Below are 25270 nucleotides of genomic sequence, written 5' to 3' on the forward strand. Positions count from 1 at the left end.
TAAAGCAACTCAGTTACACCTGAAGAACCTTATTACTCCCTCATAAATGTGTTCCCGAGAAATGAAAGTAGCATAACTCCATTTGCTATCAATAAATCCCAAACCTAGCTGCCAGAGGATTTTCTCTCAAGAATGAAATAATTGGAAAAAACAAGCAAGTTCCCAGAAGATAACTCTAGTGTCAATCACAATCCTAATAATGCATCATCAATGAAATCATACCCCACATGTAGGGAGAATACGATGAGCTACCTACGACCACTCGATTTACTTTGATTAGAGTATCTAAGGCCATAATAATAATCTATTTTAATTTCTTTCCAAACCTTTAAAGGAAGGTCACTGTCACTGTCATCTTATGAACCACTATAATAAATTTGATGGCGTTTTAAATATAGTTACATGGTATTTTGTGTTTGTCTTATTTTGTTGCAGGTGACTCATGAGGAGCACATGGACGCTAATACCACAATGGGAAACACAACCAAAATGATCAAACTAAGTTTGGACCTCCATTAACATCAATTACCACTGAGAAAGGATTACATTTATCAAATTCACTGCGAATATCTTAACAACATCATAAAAACATCTCCCTTGGCAACAATTCTAAAAAGTCAATTAGGTCAAGAATTTACACCCAATATAAGGAGACAAACCTATTAATATGGTTATTCAGTGCGTTGCTTCCCCCACTATTATCAATTAGATGTTACCCATCCTCATATCTAAATAAAAGAAAATGGAAAAATAAAATAAATGAAAAGCACCCCAATGGGGGAAGTAACGAGGGATATAAAAACCTTTTATGGGGCTATGAACATCTAGTTGGTAGCAAATGCTTATTATTTCATTGTGGTGATTACGTTGTAGACATAGAAACTCATTAATATTGGAAGAATACTTTTAGAAATCCTTGAGTCATATTTAAGGAGTCTATTACCTCAAGATCTATACAAACCCATTGGATCAAAAACCAAACCTAAAGTGAAAGTAAAAAAAATTATTTTTTTAAAAGTAAATGACCTTTATGGATAAATTAATATAATAAAGAAGTATTTCTTAATCCTCAAAATAAAAAGCTTTCAATGTTAAACAAATATATCTAATCTCTTGTGAATTCCTAATAAAATTAACTAAAAATATATTATTGTACCATAACTATAACCTTATTGTTAAAGCATTTCAAATATTTTAGACTCATCTATTGTCTTTCCATGAATTCACTAGAAAACACACTTGAATTTTGCTTTTAAAAACTACTCCTATTTCCATTCCTTTATGCTTAACATGGTCATTTTAAAAGTCTTCTTAATCAAGGTGAAAACCATAATCTCAATCAATTTTCATGTAAATATCTTAGATAAAGATCAATTGACTAGAAAACAAACTTGGATTTTTCTTTTAAAAACTACTCCTATTTACATTCCCTTATACTTAATCATTTTAAAAATCTTCTTAATCAAGGTAAAAACCTAATCTCGATCAATCCAACTAATGTCTAATGTCTAATATTATTAGACAGGGACAGTGAATTTTAGTTACAACTTACATTGAAAGTCCATGTAACCCCATGGGGACACTTAATATATTTTAAGACAAAAAAATCACCGAGAATATGTGTCGGCTTATATATTGGTCTTGAAAATACCTGAGGGATATAAAACACGTACCTCATTGATAAATTAGAGAAGATCAACTCGGGACATTCTTCAAAAAAAAAAAATCGCCACCTGAGACACGTTATACATATGGAAACAGATGTATAATTTTAACCCATGAAAACAGGGTTTGTAGGATCCGGTAATGCTGCAAAAACAGATGACAGCGCCTCCGGCATTGGCGGAGGAAGTGAGGCAGTCATAAAATCAGATGAGAACGTCAAAGTGGCTGAGGCATCGGTGGACAATGTGAGGCCTCATCAATACCGCTTCACTTTATCCACCAATGCCTACAGTCACTTTGACGCTGCTATCTTACTCTGTGGCGTTACCGGATCCCACAAAGCCTGTTTTCATGACTTCTATTACCCAAAACGGATCTGGGTCTGGTTGTCTTTCTCTCCTCCACCGCCTTTATTTATCGCCTATGTTACTGCTACAGGCTCGGTATTCTCCAAGCAATTCCGGTTCGATAGAAATCGTGGGACACTTGTAATATAAATATATGAACTTTTTTTATAAGATAAACAAGTTCACGTGGCAAGAGTGAGAACATGGATATTATTTTTATATCATTTATAATAACCATTATTAAAAGAATATTTATATTGTAATTTATTTATATCAAGTATTCCAAGTTCATTGTATTAATCTACTACCTACTACTCTAAAGAATCAAAATAGATAATCAAATTGCATAATTAAATTGTCATAATCTCATAATCAAACCTCGGTGGATGGTAAAAAAGAAGACAACAATCCATTACCACTATTTGACCTTATCTCTTGAAAGATTTATATTATAAAATTATGTCATAATCAAACCTCAAGATTCCAGCAAATTTGTTTATTGTAACACTTTGGAGAAGGTGGCCTTGGAAATTGCACAATTCCCACGTCATGATTTATGCCTTGCAAAGAAAACTTTGAAAGAGGTTGCAGTATTCACGACGCGTGCAAACCATATGGTTACGTGGCAATTGGGTATTCTAAAATCATAAAACTTTATCCGGCTGCGTAAACAGTAAAACTAAAACTTTATGGGGTGAGTGCGCATTACAAAACCTAAAATGAACTTCATGGGGCAAAGGCGTATTGTAAAATCCAAAACGTCAATGTCATGGCCCGGCCCTGGAATTTCAAGTTTGTTCCGCCTGTCGAGTCAAAATTTTGGGACGGTTATTTATTTTTTGTGCCTGTCATTTTAATGACAGCTTCATTTGGATGAGTGTAAAAGAAATTCCTGTTTTAAATAACAATACTTTATATTTAAAATTTGTTGAAATCTAATTTCAACGCAGACCAAGAAAAACCGTGAACCAAGCCAGAAACCGTTCACCGGATTTTCTCGGAGCTATTTGCCGACGAAGGAATAATCCGGGAAGGAGCTCCGAGAAAATATGGAGCTGACGCGTGGTTGACCCCTGACGTAACGCAACGTAAGAATCTCGGAGGTTAACTTTCAGCACTTGTTGGTCTTCCGATATTGTTCTCCACCGTTGGATTTGCTCCCGTGTTCTCCGCCGTTGATCACCTGGAGCTGCATACGAACCCACATCAATTCAATGTTTTGCGTGGAGTAAAAGGTTTATGGTTGACCGCCGTAGGTAAAAGAATTTAATGATTGGTACAAGATTTTGGTGAGGCTCTTTTAATATGAGCATGGGCATGTTATAATATATGTTTTTATATATATTTATATACGGCATGTATTAAATATGAAATCGTATGTAATAAGTTTAATGTTTTTTGTTTTGACTTTTAAAAAAAATGTTATGTATTGCACACGGGAGGAACAAAAAAATTATTCTTCACAGCAGTGAAAAAGAATGACGGAGCAGTAAAAGAAAATCACACAGCAGTGTGTAAAATGAGAAGAACCAGGTGATGTAATTTTTGGAATAGCAAAAACCATGTGTGGTTTTGCACAGCAGTGCAGAAAGGAAATGGTGGAGCGATTTTTGTAACTCTGTGTAAATTTCTTTTCACAGCAGTAAACTTATGTAAATCTTTTTATTACAGCAGTAAGTTGTTTTTCACACCAGTGAATATAAAAAGGGATTTTACAGTGGTAAATCTTTGCATCAGGTTTTAATGAATAGAATGCTTTAATGGTGGTGAAATACTCTGTCTCTCAGTGAAATTTCTTTTAAGTCTTCTGTGTGCACAAAAGATCTTGGAGCAAAAGAAACAGAGCATTGTCTCTGTGTGTTTGTTTATTTGGTTTTTGGTATTTTCCCCATCAAAAAAATACCCAACAGTGGTATCAGAGCAGGTTTAGGCTCTTTAAAGGAGTTAAAGAAGCTGAAGGGAGAAGGTTGTTGCTGCAGCAAAACTTCTCAGGCAGACAGAAGACAGTCAACAAAAGATTCAGGTATTCCAAAAAGTTTTTTTTGTGTTGCTGAAGAAGCAGTGATTTGTTTTAAACACATAGTCAAGGATTTAGAGGCATAGATCAGAATACAAGGAATGGCCAGCACAAGCACTGGTATGGGTTTGTTTAACACCCAGCTCCCACAGTTTAATGGGAAGAACTATGACTACTGGTCAATAACTATGACAGCCCTGCTTGCTTCCCAAGATTTATGGGAAATAGTTGAAGAAGGCTTTGAAGAACCAGCAGATGAAACTGAGTTCAATGCATTAACTCAAGGAGAGAAGGATCTGCTGAAGAACAATAGGAAGAAAGATTCAAAAGCCCGTGTGTTGTTGTATCTAGCAGTAGACCAGAGTATGTTTCCAAGGTTAGCAGCAGCTAAGACAGCCAATGAAGCATGGCAAACCCTCAAGACAGCCTATCAAGGCATGGAGAGAGTGAAGACAGCAAAGCTACAATTGCTGAGAAAGGATTTTGAGAACTTGAACATGAAGGAGTCAGATAACATTGACTCATTCTTCACTCATGTGATTGGTGTAATCACACAAATGAGAACTCATGGAGAAACCATTGAAGACAGAAGAATTGTGGAGAAAATATTGAGGGTCTTACCCTCAAGGTTTGATGCCATAGTCACCACCATCGAAGAGACAAAGGATCTCTCAAGTTATTCAGTTGATGAGCTACATGCATCACTGATAACACATGAGCAGAGGTTGAGTAGGAATGAAAACTCATCTCTTGAGCAAGCCTTCAAGACCCAGATGTCCTTTGGAAGAGGCAGAGGTCAAGGCAGAGGAAACAAAAGAGGAAGAGGCAGAAGCCAGAATAGAGGTGGAAGGAACAACTCATCAAATGCACAAGGAAGAGGCAGCAATCCAAATCAGAACCAAGGCCAAGGCAGCAGCCAACAAGGAGGACAACATCATGCTCAAGGACAAAGGTATGAAAAATCCAATGTCCAATGTTATTACTGTAAAAAGTATGGGCATTATGCCAGTGAATGTAGGAAGAAGCAGCACGATATGAGTAGTAGACAAAATGCAAATGTTACTAGGGAAAACAGCAGCCAAAATAATGTGTTGTTAGCATGTAACATGGCTGAAACACATAGTGAAGACATATGGTTTTTAGACTCAGGTTGCAGCAACCATATGACCGGAAACATAGCCTTCTTTTCTGCCCTAGATAAAAATGTGAAATCAGAAGTCACATTAGGAACTGATAGTAAAGTGTCTGTTATGGGAAAAGGAGAAATAAAAATACTTTCAAAGCAAGGAGAAAGGAAAACCATAGCAGATGTATACTATGTCCCCGGAATGAGATGTAATCTCTTGAGTATTGGACAGCTTGTCCATAAGGGGTACAATGTTTTCTTTAAAAATGATGTGTGCACCATCATGGATATACCACCCAGCAAAAGATGCATTGCTGAAGTGAAGATGACAAGGAACAGGATGTTCCCTCTCCGGATCAGGACTGACATGAAGAATAAAAGGGAAATGGCAGCAGTCACCCAAGAGGCCTTCCAGAGCGTGCCAAAGGATGAGAATTGGTTATGGCACTTGAGATTTGGGCATCTCAATTTTGGAGGTCTAAACTTATTGAGCAGAAAAGGAATGGTAAGAGGATTACCATTGATAGAGAAACCGGACAGCCTTTGTGAAGGCTGCATTTTGGGAAAACAACATAGAGAGAGTTTTCCATCAGGGAAGAGCATAAGGGCAAAGACACCCTTAGAGATTATCCACTCAGATTTGTGTGGACCAATGCAAGCTCCATCATTAGCAGGCAGCCTATATTTCTTGACATTCATTGATGATTTTACAAGAAAGACTTGGATATATTTCCTCAAGAACAAAAGTGAAGTGTTTGAGAAATTCCAAAACTTCAAAGCATTTGTTGAAAACCAAAGCGGGCTGCACATTAAAGTTTTGAGAACTGATAGAGGAGGTGAATATATCTCCAAGGAATTCCTAAGATTTTGTAGAGAAAATGGAATTCATAAACAGTTTACAACTCGGTACACCCCACAGCAAAATGGAGTTGCTGAAAGGAAGAACAAGACCATCATGGATATGGCGAGGAGTATGTTGAAGGCAAAGCATTTGCCGAATGAGTATTGGGCTGAAGCTGTACATTGTGCAGTTTATATATTAAACAGGTGTCCTACAAAAGCAGTCATGAACAAGGTGCCGGAAGAGGCATGGAGTGGGAGAAAGCAAGGAGTCACCCACATGAGAGTTTTTGGGTGTGTGGCCTATGCACACATACCAGATCAGCTAAGGAGGAAGTTGGACAGCAAAGGGGAGAAATGCATCTTCATTGGATACAGTGATGAATCCAAAGCCTACAGGCTGTACATTCCATCTACCAAGAAGTTCTTTGTCAGCAGGGATGTTCAATTCATAGAAGAGGAAGCTTGGGATGGAAGCATAGAGAAAACAGTCAATGTCAAGAACTGTTTGTCTCATGATGAAGATGAAGAGGAGGTGGCTGAAATGAATCCCCAAACAACAGCGCCAACACAAGGACAGCAAGGTACACCATTGAGGATCAATGAGAGTGCTTCTCCAAGCACACCACAAGGAGGAAATTCAAGTGCATCTTCAAGCACTTGCACACCAAGTGAAAGAGGTAAGAAGTTTAGAAATCTAAGTGAAATTTATGAAGAAGGAATGAATTCCTTATTTGCCTTGTATTGTCATGTTGATGATCCTATTCATTTTGAAGAAGCTATTAAAGATAAGAAATGGATAGAAGCTATGGATGAGGAGATGAATGCCATAGAGAGAAACAAAACATGGGATTTGGTTGAGTTACCAAAAGGCAAAGAAGTCATTGGTGTGAAATGGGTCTACAAGACCAAGAGCAATGCTGAAGGCAAGATTGAAAGGCACAAGGCAAGGCTGGTTGTCAAAGGGTACAAGCAGCAGTATGGGAGAGATTATGAGGAGACTTTCGCCCCGGTTGCAAGAATGGAAACCGTGAGAGCAGTGTTGTCCATGGCAGCACAAAACAAATGGAAAGTCTACCAAATGGATGTGAAATCAGCATTCCTAAATGGAGTGTTAATGGAAGAGGTTTATGTGGAACAGCCTCTCGGCTATGAGAAGAAAGGTGAAGAGCACAAAGTGTGCAAATTGAAGAAAGCTCTTTATGGGCTGAAGCAAGCGCCAAGAGCATGGTACAGCAGGATAGATTCATATCTATTGGATAATGAATTTGACAAATGTGAAGGAGAACCCACAGTCTACATCAAAGAAAAGGATGGTAAGATTTTGATTGTGGTCTTATATGTTGATGATGTTATTTTCACAGGTAATGATGATCAGCTCATTAAGAATTTTAAATCAGTCATGAAGGATGAATTTGAAATGACTGACATGGGTTTCTTGAGATACTTCTTAGGCATAGAAGTAGATCAAAATGAAAAAGGAATTTTTATATCTCAAGCAAGATATGTAAATCAAATTTTGAGCAGATTTAAGATGGAAGAATGCAAGGCAGCCATCACTCCCACAGTAATGGGATTAAAACTCAGCAGAGAGGACAGCAGCAAGGATTTTGATCCTAGCTTGTATAAAAGTATTGTGGGCAGCCTTATGTATTTAACAGCAACTAGGCCTGATTTAATGTATGCTGTTAGTTTAATTTCCAGGTTCATGGAGAGGCCGAAGGAGGCACATTGGCAGGCAGCAAAGAGAATTTTGAGGTATGTCAAAGGCACCAAAATGTTTGGAATTTTATATCATGCCTCAGAACATTCAGATTTGGTTGGATACACAGATAGCGATTGGGCTGGAAGTGTAGATGATCGGAAGAGCACTTCCGGTTATGTTTTTCATATGGGTTCAGGAGCCATTTCATGGGCTTCTAAGAAGCAGTCCATTGTAGCATTGTCTACAGCAGAGGCTGAATATGTGGCAGCGACAGCAGCAGCTTGTCAGGCAGTGTGGATGAGAAGAATGTTGAGAAGCTTAGGCCAAGAGCAGGCAGAAGCGACAGTGATTTTTTGTGACAATAGCTCAGCTATTGCATTGTCAAAGAATTCAGTGTTTCATAAGAGAACGAAACACATTGATACAAGGTTTCACTACATCAGAGAATTGGTGAACAATGGAGAAATTGTCTTGGAACATTGCAGGACTCAAGAACAGGTTGCGGACATCTTGACAAAGCCGCTGGATCAGAAGAGCTTTGAATTTTTGAGAAAGTGTCTGGGTATGACTGAATGCCCAGCTGTTGAAATTAAAGGGGAGTGTTGAAATCTAATTTCAACGCAGACCAAGAAAAACCGTGAACCAAGCCAGAAACCGTTCACCGGATTTTCTCGGAGCTATTTGCCGACGAAGGAATAATCCGGGAAGGAGCTCCGAGAAAATATGGAGCTGACGCGTGGTTGACCCCTGACGTAACGCAACGTAAGAATCTCGGAGGTTAACTTTCAGCACTTGTTGGTCTTCCGATATTGTTCTCCACCGTTGGATTTGCTCCCGTGTTCTCCGCCGTTGATCACCTGGAGCTGCATACGAACCCACATCAATTCAATGTTTTGCGTGGAGTAAAAGGTTTATGGTTGACCGCCGTAGGTAAAAGAATTTAATGATTGGTACAAGATTTTGGTGAGGCTCTTTTAATATGAGCATGGGCATGTTATAATATATGTTTTTATATATATTTATATACGGCATGTATTAAATATGAAATCGTATGTAATAAGTTTAATGTTTTTTGTTTTGACTTTTAAAAAAAATGTTATGTATTGCACACGGGAGGAACAAAAAAATTATTCTTCACAGCAGTGAAAAAGAATGACGGAGCAGTAAAAGAAAATCACACAGCAGTGTGTAAAATGAGAAGAACCAGGTGATGTAATTTTTGGAATAGCAAAAACCATGTGTGGTTTTGCACAGCAGTGCAGAAAGGAAATGGTGGAGCGATTTTTGTAACTCTGTGTAAATTTCTTTTCACAGCAGTAAACTTATGTAAATCTTTTTATTACAGCAGTAAGTTGTTTTTCACACCAGTGAATATAAAAAGGGATTTTACAGTGGTAAATCTTTGCATCAGGTTTTAATGAATAGAATGCTTTAATGGTGGTGAAATACTCTGTCTCTCAGTGAAATTTCTTTTAAGTCTTCTGTGTGCACAAAAGATCTTGGAGCAAAAGAAACAGAGCATTGTCTCTGTGTGTTTGTTTATTTGGTTTTTGGTATTTTCCCCATCAAAAAATACCCAACAGAATTTTCAATCCTAGGTTAAAAATGAAGTATAAGAAACGAATTAAATATAGTTCAATACGTCTGAATGAGAAATTTAAATAATCAGAAGAGGTTTGTTATTAATATCTCAGTTTGAAAATGAAGCATAAGAATAGTTCGATATTTCTAAATGAAAATTTTAAAATGAAAATAAACCTAAGAGGTTTAAAATATAATGAGTTATTGGTAAGTTAAACGGAAACATCTGCTATGAAGATTTTATCACCAGGATGATGGCCGGGTAATATTTAATTTGCTGTATTGTTGTGATGCACAGTCTTTTTCAAAATTTTTGATTTTTGAAACCTCTGGAAATCTTGCGCCCTTTTCTCTAGGAAATTAAGAGAATATATTTTATTATCTAAAAGGGCTTGAAGTTAGCATATGCCAAGGGTTTACAGTGGGCTTGTCTATTCATATGTTAATCTGTATTCACAGTCTGATTTAAAATAGATTGCTTCGATCTAGGATGTTTTCGCCATATTCCTGTGAGAGTGCCCTAATTTTCAGTTTGCCGCTGTTTGAAAATTTCATTTTTGATCCATTTTAATGAACTGAGGTGATTCTGAGAATCGCCGGTGGCGGGGCGGTGGCGGTGGCGGGTCGATTCTGAGAATTGCCCCACCACCTCATATGCTGCTGGGGTACATAAATACTCTCACTCTACCTCCCATGGACTTTGGTGGCAAATTTGTTCTAAATTTTGCCCTAACAACACCACTGTTACCATGCGGCCTTGTTACTTTGCCCCAAATACACCTGTAATTAGTTCCCCCCTTCGCAGCACTGCAGTAGAGAGTGAACTTAATCTGATTTGGCATTCGTCTTCTAAAAGATTCCACCTCACGATCAATTCTCATGAGACACTTTTGAAGAAAACTAGAAGCATTGTTAAGAACTTTATTGTACAAATTGCCTCTGCTTAAGTTGAAAGCCAAGGAATCTTATCGGTGAAATAATGCACTAGTTGGATTACATTGCTCAATGAAAAATGCCATATTATTGACAATATCCCTTCTTGAGTACCTCGTTCTACATTAATGACTACTAATATGTGTAATAGTTGGCCTGCCACCTTTGTGGCTTTGACCAGGAAATACATCTTTCATGGTGCTTTTAACATAGACAGGAAAGCTTTGTCGTCGACCAGTGCTATATATACAAATTGATGTGCATTCAGCTTAGACAAACCAAGAACCTGTCCTATTACCTAAGATTAAGCATTCCTGTTTGCGAGCTGCATAACTTCTGACGGCCATATTGCAGGACAAGCAAATAAGTAGGTTGCAGCAATATCAATTTGGCCAGCAAAGCAATTGCTGGGATAGCAATCCAAAACTGAGTCTGCATCAACATTTCCATTATGCTGATGCAATATTAAGGAGCTTCTCTATAGCGGAAAGAACCAAGGTGAAAAGTGTCTTTACAATGTGTGTACACTTAACTTCTGGAGCTGGTCACATACTATAAAAATTCCAGACAAACGCAGGAAATTGCGACGACACCAACTTCTGTGACCTTCAGCTGCCTTAAGGGTACAAGAAAATCAGAAACATCCCCACTGAATGTAGTAATGTAAACACAATTCGAGTAGAAGGTTTGACACCAAAAGCTGCAAAAGGCAGAGAAACAAGGCTAAGAGAACCCATTTAAGATCATACATTGATTAAAACTTAAAGGAATCAAGTAATGTTGTGTTTAAAAAAATATATATTTCATGAAAAATCAAATGAAACTCACGTGAAGCTGAAATAGGTGACGGTTATTTATTTTTTGTGCCTGTCATTTTAATGACAGCTTCATTTGGATGAGTGTAAAAGAAATTCTTGTTTTAAATAACAATACTTTATATTTAAAATTTTCAATCCTAGGTTAAAAATGAAGTATAAGAAACGAATTAAATATAGTTCAATACGTCTGAATGAGAAATTTAAATAATCAGAAGAGGTTTGTTATTAATATCTCAGTTTGAAAATGAAGCATAAGAATAGTTCGATATTTCTAAATGAAAATAAACCTAAGAGGTTTAAAATATAATGAGTTATTGGTAAGTTAAACGGAAACATCTGCTATGAAGATTTTATCACCAGGATGATGGCCGGGTAATATTTAATTTGCTGTATTGTTGTGATGCACAGTCTTTTCCAAAATTTTTTATTTTTGAAACCTCTGGAAATCTTGCGCCCTTTTCTCTAGGAAATTAAGAGAATATATTTTATTATCTAGAAGGGCTTGAAGTTAGCATATGCCAAGGGTTTAATGTGGCCTTGTCTATTCATATGTTAATCTGTATTCACAGTCTGATTTAAAATAGATTGCTTCGATCTAGGATGTTTTCTCCATATTCCTGTGAGAGTGCCCTAATTTTCAGTTTGCCGCTGTTTGAAAATTTCATTTTTGATCCATTTTAATGAACTGAGGCGATTCTGAGAATCGCCGGCTAGTGGGGCGATTCTCAGAATCGACCCGCCACCGCCCCGCCACCGGTGCCGGGGCGGTGGCGGGTCGATTCTGAGAATCGCCCCACCACCTCATATGCTGCTGGGGTACATAAATACTCTCACTCTACCTCCCATGGACTTTGGTGGCAAATTTGTTCTAAATTTTGCCCTAACAACACCACTGTTACCATGCGGCCTTGTTACTTTGCCCCAAATACACCTGTAATTAGTTCCCCCCTTCTTGGTTTTTGCCTTGTAAATATAGGGCATTTGCCGAGATACCAATACCAATCCACTTCCTATGGTGTATTGACTCTTTCAATTTGAATCAGAGAAGTATTTGGGCACTGGTTTGATTTTGACCTTTTGTAGCAGAGGATGATCCCTCGAACATACAACCTGATACGCTCTCCTTGGCGTCCCTTCACCATGTTGATCAAAACGGCTTGGAACATCTATCTCGCAATGTGATGTGAATTGAGTTTTACTTATCAATATCAGCGCTTTCCCTTGAACAAGGGGTAGGCAATAATATTACATTTTGATAGGCACACTATGATTTAATAAATAATAGAGGTTGATGTATGTCGTTGAGCTTTTTTATAGGCATGCAACATAATGTTTTGTAGATGGATATCAAAATCTTTCTTTATCAAATTAAATAGGATAATTTTGAGCCATTATAAAGGTTGAAAATTGAATAATGTAAGTCAAGTCCAACATCGTATAGTGAAGATAAGAATGAAGTGTTCGTTATCTGCGAAAGGGAATTGCAAAGAGTAAATGGAATGGAGATATAAGTTTTAAACCAATTGGTAGGTTTATATGACTAATTGTACATGAAAATATGGTTTAAAGAGAAATTAATGTACAAGTTTAAAAGATGTTTCTAAAGAAGTTATTGAGAAAGAAAACGTTAAAGGAGTTTCATGTAATAAAATTTATTACTTAGGGTGAATATTCATCTATTTTTATGTAATAAGGTGAACAGATGGACTGTTGCACAAACTCTTATTCCAGTTGCTGCTGCTCCTCTTCCTCCACCTCGCCCTGGCACAGCCAATGTTAAAATGCATGGAACAAACAAAATAGTTACTAATGCGTGGGTGCATGTATCAAATATGGCAGAAGAAAAAGTGAAGAATCCAACTCAGCAGTTTCTTCTCAATGAAAATGTAGGTCCCTCTTTCTTTTTTTCTTTTGTTTTTTTGGAATAATTAACTCCGACTAAGATATAAATGAATAATCAATCCATAAACGTCTTTCTTTATTTCTTTTGTTTTTTTGAATAATTAACTGACTAAGATATAAATGAATAATCAATCCATAAACGTTGATTAGATTACATTGTTTGATTATTTCTAACAATCTTCATGGTATTCCTTCTCAACAAAAACCAGACTAAGGTTAACCAATAAGGTTTCATATCAAATTTGGTTTGATATGTGATCTATCTCCTCTCCTCAGAATTATAACCTATCCAAATCTCTTATTCATGATGCATGCATTAGGCATCTATGCCAGGTTTGCAAGCAATTATAAAAATCTGCAATATGTTTAGTATTTATGACTTTTCTTTTTCACCCATGGATCTGCCACATCTATTTGTTTTCTTCCCATCTTGTTTTTCATTGGGTATGATACAATATTTTCCAATCATTGTGTATGACACAATATTTGCCAATATTCCATTGTCACATATTTTTTGATGCTAAATAATCTTGGCAAGCAAAAAAGAGTGGTTATTGGTGTGTATTGTGAAAGAAAAAGAGACAATCTAACACAGTTTACCTCTTCTCCAAGTTCTAGATGAACACATAGGTTTCTTTCTTTTTTCCAAAATAATGAACTCCGAACAAGATAGAAATGTAGGTGTCTTTTTCTTTTGCTAAAATAATTAATGTATGATGAGATAGAAATAAATAAAGAATTATGAATTGGGATCACAAATTTCAAGATTTGAGTATACTCTAATGTTCATTTTTACATTCTCTTGTATGTTTGTTTTGATTAGGTCTATTGAATCAAATTGGTTTTCAATAGGTTTGTTTTGAGTATGTGAGGTTTCTAGTGTCTTATTAATTCAAGTGGAAGAAATCTTTCTTACATATCATTAGATTATGAAGTGACATTGGACATAATTAAGCTTTGGGCCATACCCTTTTAGAAACAACAACCCAAACTAAATGATTAGTTATTACACCTTTTTATTTAGTTGATCTAAACTAGAAGATTATAAAAAAAAATTCTTTCATTGCTCCTCATAAACCAAGATAGATTGATTCATCCCTCCTTTTTAATGTACAAAGAGGAGTGCTTGATTTTTACTCAAAAAGATTTGGTGTTGATGTATCTATATATGGATGCTCAGGTTTTTATATTAAAAATTTTCTCCAGTGCTTGATTTGTAGTCAAAGAGATGCGGTGATAATGTATCTAGATATGGGTGTTGAGTTTTTTATATTGAAATTTTCTCCTTGTTTCAATTAGAATTAGAAGAGTTTTTTATTTTTGTTTTCCTCATAATAAACTATTGTTCTCAATTGAAATTGGATCATTTGTATTAATGTTTCTTTTCAATGTAAGTTTGAGGTGCAAGTTACTTATTTTATTTTTAGACTATGATATTTAACACATAGTGACCTATGCCTAATAAACTAAAATTAGGAAGGTTTAATAACTTGCTTAGTTTTTTTATGGTTTTGGTGTAGCTTGTTTGTAGAGAGACTAGAGATTTGTCCACTAGGCAATAACATTCTTTTGCATCTTTGAAATCTTATTTATTGGTTCTATGTGCTTGCATTACCATCTTTTCATAAATGGTATTTGAAATAGTTATTCAAGAAAATTTCTAAACATTTCAGCCTTTCATTCAGCAAAGAATTAATGCTTTTCAATTTCTTCCAGATGCATTGCAAGAAATTGGGTTGAAGAAAGGGGACTTTAGTGAATCACGTGTGGCAAAAAAGGCAAAGGAACCCCACCCACCATTACATGGAATGTTTGGAAAGACATACATTGGGAGATTTGCAGACATCAAAGATCCATTAGAAGAGGAAAATGAGCAAAAGGAAGCAGAAAATATTGTGGAAGAAGACAATGATGAAACCTTAGAGGACGAAGAGTTTGGATTACGTGACATTGTTGATTAAATTTAAGTTATGCCTGGAAATAAAGCTTTGCAATGTTTTGACTTTGACATTTTAGGAGAAGAATAAACACTCAATTAAGGTTGTTATGCGTTCAATATTTCTAAGATGTGATTTTCACATTAATTTTTAAGTTAATCATTATTTAAAAAAAAAAAGTGATTATTATTATTTTTTTGACATGAAATTCATAAAAAAAAAACTATTATTTAACCATTTTTAGTTAAAATTTTCATATAAAAGTTGTGATTTTGACATGTCAATTCTAGCAAAAAATTATCAAAACGTGTAGTTTTTTAGTTATATTTATGTTAAAAATGGTTATTTTTATGTCCATTGTTAAAAAATATTGTTTTTTAGAAACAATTATTCCATGTGGATTGAAAAATTAATTAAGGATGTATAAATATGTACAATATCGAAAATTCTAAATATCGACCTCCTAATTTAAAAATGCAAAACAATAAAAACCTCACAAAAAAAAGGTTAAAATTAAAATAAAAAACAAGAAAATGTGAAGAAAACGACCACTTCAAAAATGATCAAATTTACAAAATAATTAATTACATTTTATACATTAGAAAATTTAAAGCCAAAAAACAGGTCTTTTAAAAAAAGGGGGTGATGCAGAATACTCACTTTTTAAAATCAGCATGAAAATCACTACCATTCTAAAACGTAATGTACATAAAACTATCCTTCCCATGACATTCCTTCCAAAAACTATGCTCTAAAAAAAACATGTTCGTTCTGCATCACCCCTTTTCAAAATTAGGTCACTTTTTTGCTATCTCTACGAAACGGGTAACAGTATCAGTTCCCGTTTCAAAGTTTACATTGTTATGGGTTACCTAAGTTTTAGAGGCAAGTTGTTTTGACTGCCTATTATCTAGTGCTCAGTTTAGAATTAGTTCAAACTGCTCCTAGGAAGCTGAGCTCGACCCCTAGAGGTGGGGAAAGGAGTTAGATGATCTATATTATGCCTTCTCTTGCTCATTTTCATGGTTGGACTCTTGAGGGAGAAGCTCTATTGTATATTTTACTTGTATCTCTGCAATTTGAGGAAAAGGAAGGCCAGGGTTTTGCAGACATCATTGTGGATTCTTGTGGATTATTGTGTTGATGGTGTGTTTCCTACTTGTCATTGTAAGTGTGTTTATGTGTTCCATCTCTTATTCTATTGCTGCTAATTAAACAAAAGAAGTGATAAAGTTTGAATTCATGCATGCCATGCTCAGCTTTCAATTTTGTTTAATATTTATGTTTTCCACTGTCTAAAGAGGATTCAAAGTCATTGTTTGCCCTCTTTAGCTCCCTCTCTTTCTTCCTTGATCATCCATCTCAGCTAAAGGCATCAGCACAAACTCCTACCTTGCCCCAAAGACCCACCTGCAAAAAACTGAGCTCAATTCCCGCACCCTGAATTGCACTCCCTCCAATTGCCACCAAAAACCCAAAAAACTTTAAATCAACCCTCCTTATCAGTTTACTAGCCTAATATCAATGTTCCTAATTGGGTCAACTCATCCTATTGAAAGATCTACCGAGTTTGACCGGAGAGAGCCTTCTCATACCCCGTAGGGCTAGCTACGAGGTGAAATGGTTTGATGTTGCCTTGAAGGTTTACCTTCCTCAGCCTAGGGTGAAATCTCAAGCGCTAACATAGTGGCGACCATACTGGGGAGAACAAACTAATCATTTGCTCATTGACGTGTTATTTCACGAGTCTTAGACGGAGCCTGAAGATACGCTAGGTAGCCTTCGAAAACGCTCTTGTTTTACATAAGCGTTAGTAGATAACGCTGCTTCAGTCAATCTCCGTGAGCTTGTGAATACAGCACTTCATTTGCATTTTACCCCAGTACATGTATCAAGTTCAGATCTGATTGTTGATGGTGAACAGCGATCAGACACTTGAAAGGCTGAAATCATTCACTTGGCGACTCTAAATCAGTTTTGAAGATCAGATCCAAAGACTCCACTGGAGGATGATCCCGACCAGCAGAAACATGAAAGGAGAATATGGCAAAATCAGGTATTCAAGTTGGAATTTCATCCAAGACATTTTGTTCTTTGTCATAAATTATTTTTTCTCTTTTCCCACGAATGTCAAGAAGGCTTTGCAAAGTATACTATGCTTGAGAAGAGATCCTCGGCCTGCAATTGATTCTTTCCCTTTGAAAAGTGTGAAAACCAAAGATTTGCATGCCTTTGAGCTTGATCAAGATCCTTTTTCCGAATTTTGTGATGACCATCTTCAAGTTGATGAACCTCAAGCGACCAAGTCTGATTCTATACCCTGTACATATCCCTATACCTTGTAAAATTCCAGATCGGTATAAACCTCTTGTTTTACCTTCTGTTCTTCATGCTTTCCCCAAAAACTATGATCTATACTTGCCGATGTTTGATGGTGAATGTAAGAATGTCAACGCTGAGCAACATGTCCAGAATTTTGAGAATTTTCTAGATCTTTTTGAAGTTGATGAAGAAGATGTTAGTATAAGGCTTTTTGCTCTTTCTTTGCAAGCTAAAGTGAAGAGTTGGTTCAAAGCCCTGCCTGATGCGAGCATCTCAGATTTCCAGCAGTTCGTCAAAGTTTTTCTCGATAGGTGGATGATTGGGCAGAACCTTTTCTTGATTGTAGAAGAGTATAACCAACTGAAAAGATTGCCAGGGGAGACAATACAACAGTTTTCAGCCAGATTTAATCAAGTTTATTATTCGATGCCAGTTGATATAAGGCCTACTACTAGATCTGCTCTCTTGCACTATCCGGGTGCCTTTGATCCGGAGATGGAGTTTCAGCTGAGAGAAAAGGATATTTCAACACTTCACGAGATGCAAAACAGTGCAGTAAATGTAGAGGCACATCTGCTGATCCGAAGGGCAAGGATGAAGGAAGAAGAGATGAAAAACATAGATCTGGCCGAATCAACATCTCTAGAGGTAAAGCTTGACATTTTGGTAAGTGCAGTGGAAAAGATGATGGAGAAGGTCACCTCAAGAAATGCTTATGATGTTCAAGGCTCGCTGATTGAAGAAGAACAAGTTGCTGATCCAAAACTTTTTGTTTCTTATCCTAGTTGTCGTAGATCTGATAATGATTGTTTTGTAGATCACCTTGGCGAAGAAAGAACTGTTGATATGACCTGCATGCTTGATGATATGTTTTATACCGATGATTTGCCTCGGTTTGATCAATATGACGATGATTATGTTCTCCAAACAGAAGCTAATCTTGTAGATAAACCAACAGCTAGTTTGTGGGAGGAAGAGGTTCATTTTCAGCAGCTTAAATATAATGATCACCCATCACATATCAGCTATGACAGTGACGAGGAAAGTGCAGCAAATTTTGAAGTAAGTGAAGGATCTTTACCTTTTTGTTTTGATTCATGTCAGTTCATTAAAGACAACTTCCATGAAATTAGAAATCAGCTGTCAACAAGTCTTGATCTAGACCATCTTGGAGGCAATAAAAACCTTGTTCCAGACTTCTCATATTTAGATTTACAGCCCCCAAGTGCCATTGGTTTTCAAGTTGCAGATGAAAGCATGGAAGCTGACATATTTGATCAAATGATACAAGAAGGTGACTCCGTACCATTCTGTTTTGAATCATTTCAGTTTTTGAAGGGTAGATTGCATAGTAAATCTTCAAATGAACAGCCTATAACAAATCAGCAATCTCTTAGTGTTAATGTTGAGGATGAGACAGATAACAAAATTCTTGAGCAGCCTGTAGCATCAGATTTGCAGCCACCAAATGAACTTGAAGGGCAGATTACAGATGAAGGTATGGCAGCCGAAATACATGATTTGATGATGCAGGAAGATTCTATACCCTTTTGTTTCGAAGCATTTCAGTTTATAAGGCAGAATCTTCATAAAATCTCTCAAGAAAAAGATGAACAGCTAGAAGGATGTCATACATTTTCAATGGATACATTGCAGCAGTCTTTTCAAGTTTTTCATGATCCAATAGCTGATGTTTTGGATGAGGTTTGCAGTCAAAGTCTTTCTCCATTGACCACATGTGAGCTTGAAACATGTGCTGATATGAATTTGATCCGGCAGCCGGTTTCTTTGTCATTTTCAGCAGAGGTCTCATCACAAGGCTCAGATCAAAGTTTGCATTCATGTAATGAGGAAAAGAGAAGTAATCCATTGGATGAGCTAAGTTCCAGTGTGCTTGAATTTCAAGATCCTTATGCAGTGTTATTGGAGGCGGATAGAGAATTCATATCATTCAATGGGTCTGTTTCTAAGTTGTCATGGGAGTTGCCTTTCAATAGTTCTCTTTTGTTGTTCATAAGCAAGCACTTGTGGAGAATTCGAACAGCAGATGGGACACTTACTTGGTTACATTGGTTGTTTCATTTCACTTGACCAGGTGATGAATGAAACTGTTAGAGTAGGTTTTGATGAATAAGCTCCACTTTGAGCATCATTTTCAGTTGGTCGAGTGTGTTTAAGTATCGAGTCAGTTTTTAGTTGAGTCATGAGTCCTTTATGAGTCAATTTTTAGCCTTGTGGTTAAGTTAGTTTGTGTCAGTTTTCAGTCTTGCATTTCAGCTTGAGTTTATGACTCCATTGCCCAATGATTGTAAGGCACTGGTCTGCTCTCCCAGAGGTCTAAGGTTCTTGGCACCTCCAAGGAGCTACCATCCCCATTGGAGCCAATGTTAGTGTCAGTCTTTCCAGCCTTCCTACAGTGATCAAATATGCTCTTACAAAGTGGTCTCAGAGTGTCAAGGTCAAATTTTGTCATTTCAGTGAGTCTTCAAGCAAAATTTGGTCACTAGGCATTAGTTCTAGGGTTTGCCCAAATGTCAGTCCATGTCACCATTCAGCTGAGTTTATCATCATTCGTAGGGTTGTCATTATCATGTCCGTGTCTAATGAGTCATTTTACACCTTGTTCATGCTTCATGTTGCGCCCAGGCAAGGTCATTTCCCTCTCCTAGGGTTTTGAAGACAATTTCTCTTGGATGGTCAAATCACTGGCAAAACTTGTTTCCTGATGTTCATACACCTTCCCCTATCCTTAAAGTACCTTATCAAACACTTCCCATCCCTTAGATCTTCCAAATTCCTCATTTTTGCACAAACCCTAGTTTCTAGCTACAACCTGGCAATTTTCTAGGTTTGGCCTGTGTTTTGTCCTTTTCGACCCCTTCCCCTCACTCAATCTCTGAGATTCCACTTTCCCCTGCTTCCTAACATCCCTCCCACTCCCAAAAATTTCCCCAAGAATTTAGAAGCCCTCTATCCCCTTCATTTCGCTCCATTTCGACAAAATCCCTTGTTTCACACATCGGGACAAGTTTCACTCAAAAGCTGTTTCTGAGCAATCAAAGATGAATTTTGCAAACCTGAGAGAGGTTTTTGTCCACAACATTCCAAAAAAGAAAAACCTCTTTCACTTTTTACACAGGTGTCATGGTTTGAGAGAAAAGTCAAAAATACCGGCGAGAATGAAGGTGCTCCAAGGACGGTTGGCCAAAGCACAAAAACGAAGGAAAACGCCCGATCCACTCCAAATTTTGGCCAAAGCCTCTTTGACTGAGCATGGTACTTGATTGGGGACTCCCAGCCCAAATTTCAAGAAATTTGGAGAAAATTTTGTCATTTGTGAATTTTTTGTGCAATTTTACAGGTTTTGGCCGTTGGAGTGGTCTCACCCCGCACGCGACCACTCGTGGGGACAGCTCAGAATGAGAAAAACTTTGCATTTTTGGAATTTTCATGCAAAAATACACTTGCCTATGCATGGGGTCAAATTTTTATGGAGATTTGGGCCTCCAAAAGCTCAAAATACATGCAAATTTTGACTTTCTGCCCACTTTTTGAGTTGCAGAAAGCTGTCTTGGGAGAAATGACTTTTGAGGGGTCAAATCAACTCCAAATTTAGATATTTCAGTTGGGTTGGAAAGTAGACTCACAGACCTTTCCAATGAGCTATCTTGCACCTGATTTGGACACCCGGAAGGCCCTCAAACACAGCTGCCAATGCACGCGACCACTCCAAGGCAGGGGCGCGACCACTTAGGGAAATTTTGCCAGTTTGACCATTTCGGCCTGCAAAACTCAGTTTTTACTATGGTTGACTCTTAATGCTTGTAAATGATGGATTTTTGGATAATTTTCATGGCACATGGATACATTTACTCTCCTTTAACCCTTCTAGAAGTTTCCTTGATGTAAATAGTGAATATTAAATGCATGGATGGGTTACCTAAGTTTTAGAGGCAAGTTGTTTTGACTGCCTATTATCTAGTGCTCAGTTTAGAATTAGTTCAAACTACTCCTAGGAAGCTGAGCTCGACCCCTAGAGGTGGGGAAAGGAGTTAGATGATCTATATTATGCCTTCTCTTGCTCATTTTCATGGTTGGACTCTTGAGGGAGAAGCTCTATTGTATATTTTACTTGTATCTCTGCAATTTGAGGAAAAGGAAGGCCAGGGTTTTGCAGACATCATTTTGGATTCTTGTGGATTATTGTGTTGATGGTGTGTTTCCTACTTGTCATTGTAAGTGTGTTTATGTGTTCCATCTCTTATTCTATTGCTGCTAATTAAACAAAAGAAGTGATAAAGTTTGAATTCATGCATGCCATGCTCAGCTTTCAATTTTGTTTAATATTTATGTTTTCCACTGTCTAAAGAGGATTCAAAGTCATTGTTTTCCCTCTTTAGCTCCCTCTCTTTCTTCCTTGATCATCCATCTCAGCTAAAGGCATCAGCACAAACTCCTACCTTGCCCCAAAGACCCACCTGCAAAAAACTGAGCTCAATTCCCGCACCCTGAATTGCACTCCCTCGAATTGCCACCAAAAACCCAAAAAACTTTAAATCAACCCCCCTTATCAGTTTACTAGCCTAATATCAGTGTTCCTAATTGGGTCAGCTCATCCTATTGAAAGATCTACCGAGTTTGACCGGAGAGAGCCTTCTCATACCCCGTAGGGCTAGCTACGAGGTGAAATGGTTTGATGTTGCCTTGAAGGTTTACCTTCCTCAGCCTAGGGTGAAATCTCAAGCGCTAACACACACCAACATTTTTTCATGGCCTCTATGGGTCGTTATCCCTTACTAGTTCTACCCCTTCTGAGCTTACGATCAAACTTATCTTCCAAAGCCCACTGAAGTTGTAAAATACCAAAAGGGGCTTGAGGAGATCAACACTCCTCAATGATCTATGGGCCAAGGCATACCCTCAGGGTTGTAATTCCATAACTAGAAGCACTATGAAGCTTGGCGAAGACCTCCATGACTATTGAAAATGCAAGGCTACAAGAGCCTCTAATCTAACATCGACAGTTAATATGTTTTAAAGAGGATGACATCCTTGGCATCAACTCATGCCTCATAAACGCATGTACATCCATTTATATGTATGCAAAGACCATGTCAACAATTTGTCCTCGATATAACTGTTATTCTGTAATAAAAGGATTCGTATACTAAATATTATGATGGTAGAATTTGGTTCTTATGGGAAATTTATATGCCTTTACTCTGTGCACCATTTTATTGTTTATTATGTGATAATCTAGTTCAGTTGTATAGGTACTATTTCTAGTTCTTTAACCTTTTTCTTAGCAGGTTAATTAGTCATGTTTAGAAATGGTACTATCACATATTTCAAAGGTATAATAATTTAAATTATAGAAGAAGTATACCATGTTCAGCACAATCATGAGTACCATTCAGTCTAGAACACAATACATATTCATTTCTCATATACATGTGATTTCAATCCAAGAGTGTAACACATGATTAATGGTGTTGCAATGCATAAGAGAACTTATCTCATGATGCTTTGGGAAATTGAGTTTGGGATGAGGACCCTCCACCCAACCTTAGCCAATTATAGCTAAGGTCACTTGCAACTATCATCCTTGAGCCAGATTTTAGAGAATGAGGGGCTTGGTTCAAGGATAAAACACCAACTTTCAGTTGAAACAGGGACTCTAGAGGACCTCCCTCCTACACCCACCAGCCACTCAGCAATCAAATGGAAACACAGGGATTTGAAATGCCCAATACCTTCACTCAAAACATACCAAGGGAATCTTGAGAGTAAATATCCACCCTTAAACAAAACATAGTGGTTCCACTCACTTAAGGGAATCCAGAGCCCAATGTAAATCAATAGCAGGAAGTTTTGAGAGTCTCTCCATCTAGGAATCGAAGGACACAATCCTCCATCTACACCACTGAGGGAATCCAGAGAAAGTCATCTCCATCCTATGGCTTTACAGGGACTCGAGAGGCATTGTTCCTCACCAAGGACAACCACCTGTTCACCAATATTTCAAACCAAAAACATAGTTTATTGCCATTCCTCCCTCTTCTTGTTCAATTTTGAATCTTATATGTTGAACGAGTGAGTGGATAATTCTGTCTCTTCTTGATTGAATGAGAGAGGGTGTATCTAAAAAATGAGATTGAACCCCTCTCATTTATCTGTTAGCTTCTCTTCTATGTTGGGATTTATTTTTTTCATTGCTACTAGCAGAGACAACTTCATTAATTTAGTTCTTCTTTCCTTGTAAATGTTTCTCAAGGAAACATGGTCTGCCTACTTCCTTCCAACCCAAATTAATTTCTTGACTAGTCCATTAAGGCTCACCAACTATCTGTTTAATGAGTGTACCAAAAATAATTTAGATTTCTGCACAAGAAACCCATTGACATCCCAAGAAAGCAAACCCCTCTCAGCTCTTTAATCTAAGTCCTTTACTCAGATCCCTTTTTAATATTTAATTTTTGTAAACATGTATACAATGTCTTTTACGAGAGAACCATGGTTGGGGATGTCACAGGGTTTTCGAGAAAAATACTTTCAAATATGAAAGGATGATTCTTAGGGGTGGATTTTATGTATAACTCTATACATATTAGTTAATGATTTGACCCTACGTGTTAGGGTCCAACCCTAACCCCTTTATTTATGTAATAAACCCAATAGGGTCGAGTCATAGTCATAGTTAGTTAAAGAGTCAATAAAGCCCGTATTAATAATTGTAAGTGGTTAACCCTCATTTAAGAAAGGGACCACAGTTTGTTGCAAACAGGCCATAATTAATAAATAAAGTGGTTAACCCATGTTATGCAAAGGACCACTAGTCGTTAGGTTGTTGAATGTCATTTAGCTATAAATAGTCGTAGTTATAAGAGAAAGATCATCGAGTCTTATTTTGTAATCGAGTTATGCTCTGTTGGAGGTTGCCCCCTCGAAGAGGCAAGTGAACATTGCTTTTATCTCTGAATAATAAAATACTTGCTATATTTCTCATTTTATTATGTGTTTTGGGTTGTATTTCTTTGCATATTTGGTATTCTGGAATTTCTTGCAGGTCAAGAGCATAACAAGCGGTATCAGAGCACTTTCTAGGTTCATGGTACCTCCATTTTTGCGAAAAAAAAAAATTAGGCCAGGGACGTGTTTTGGCATCTTTAAACCACGGGATTTTTCGTTGAGCACATAAAAATGTGGATTTGGGGAGGCATGCACGCAGGAAATACAAGAGGTGGCCACGCTTGTTGGACTCCCTTGTAACCCCTGTGGGTACCCCTTTGAGTAGTACTACATTAGATAGAACCACACATGGACTACACTTCCACGTACCCTCTGGGTATATTGAAAGCCCCCTAGGCTCAATTGAGACCTGGCCTTAGATAAGCCATCAGTTGTCTTGCTGCTACAGTACATTGAGAACAGTACTCGAGGAGATTACTTGTGCGTACGATAACGTATTTAGGTAATATGGCTAAGGGTACAGTTGATCCTCCTTAGTTAATTCCCTGAAATATTGGGCTGAGTATTATTGTTGGAACCTTATGTATATTGCGATCTATAGCACCTGACAATCCTTTGTGACCATAGTTCCCTCAGCTCTCTGAAGATCGCCCATTATCTTATATGCCAGATCAGATCCACCAGTTGAGGTTCTACCGTAGCAATACAATTCAGATCTAGGTCCTCCCCAAGATGCTTACAAGAGACTTAGCCCATAAGATTTAGGACAAGGAGCTGATCACAGTGGTTCCATTCACTAGTCAGCCTCATTTTTTGGGCGGTCCCAAATTTTTTCGGAGTGACTTCAAGTGACCAAGATTTGTGTATGGTAGAAACCAGAGCTCAAGTCATGGCCAATTAGAAGATCAAGTGCCTTGAATCAAGGTTGGATTTGTTCAAGGAACCACTGGAAGAAATTTCAAAATCGCTTCAACTAGTCACCAAGAGCATGACAGGGTATCATCAGGAGGTGCATAGTATTGATGAACACCTCGAAGGAGAATATAGCCATCATATTCACTTGCATGGAAATCACCAACAGTCCCACCCTCGGCCACCCAAGTTGGAC

At 37.4% G+C, this 25270-nt stretch overlaps 1 pseudogene; it reads right to left on the reverse strand.

Moving 5' to 3' along the window:
- Nucleotides 1–11833: 11833 nt before the first annotated feature.
- On the reverse strand, nucleotides 11834–12191 carry LOC149176308 (large ribosomal subunit protein eL33y pseudogene; annotated as a pseudogene).
- Nucleotides 12192–25270: the final 13079 nt, after the last annotated feature.

Source organism: Pinus tabuliformis, chromosome 4_1 (assembly GCF_031772625.1).
Source record: "Pinus tabuliformis cultivar Carrire ecotype Pingquan chromosome 4_1, CPIR1, whole genome shotgun sequence".
Lineage (NCBI taxonomy): Eukaryota > Viridiplantae > Streptophyta > Pinopsida > Pinales > Pinaceae > Pinus > Pinus tabuliformis.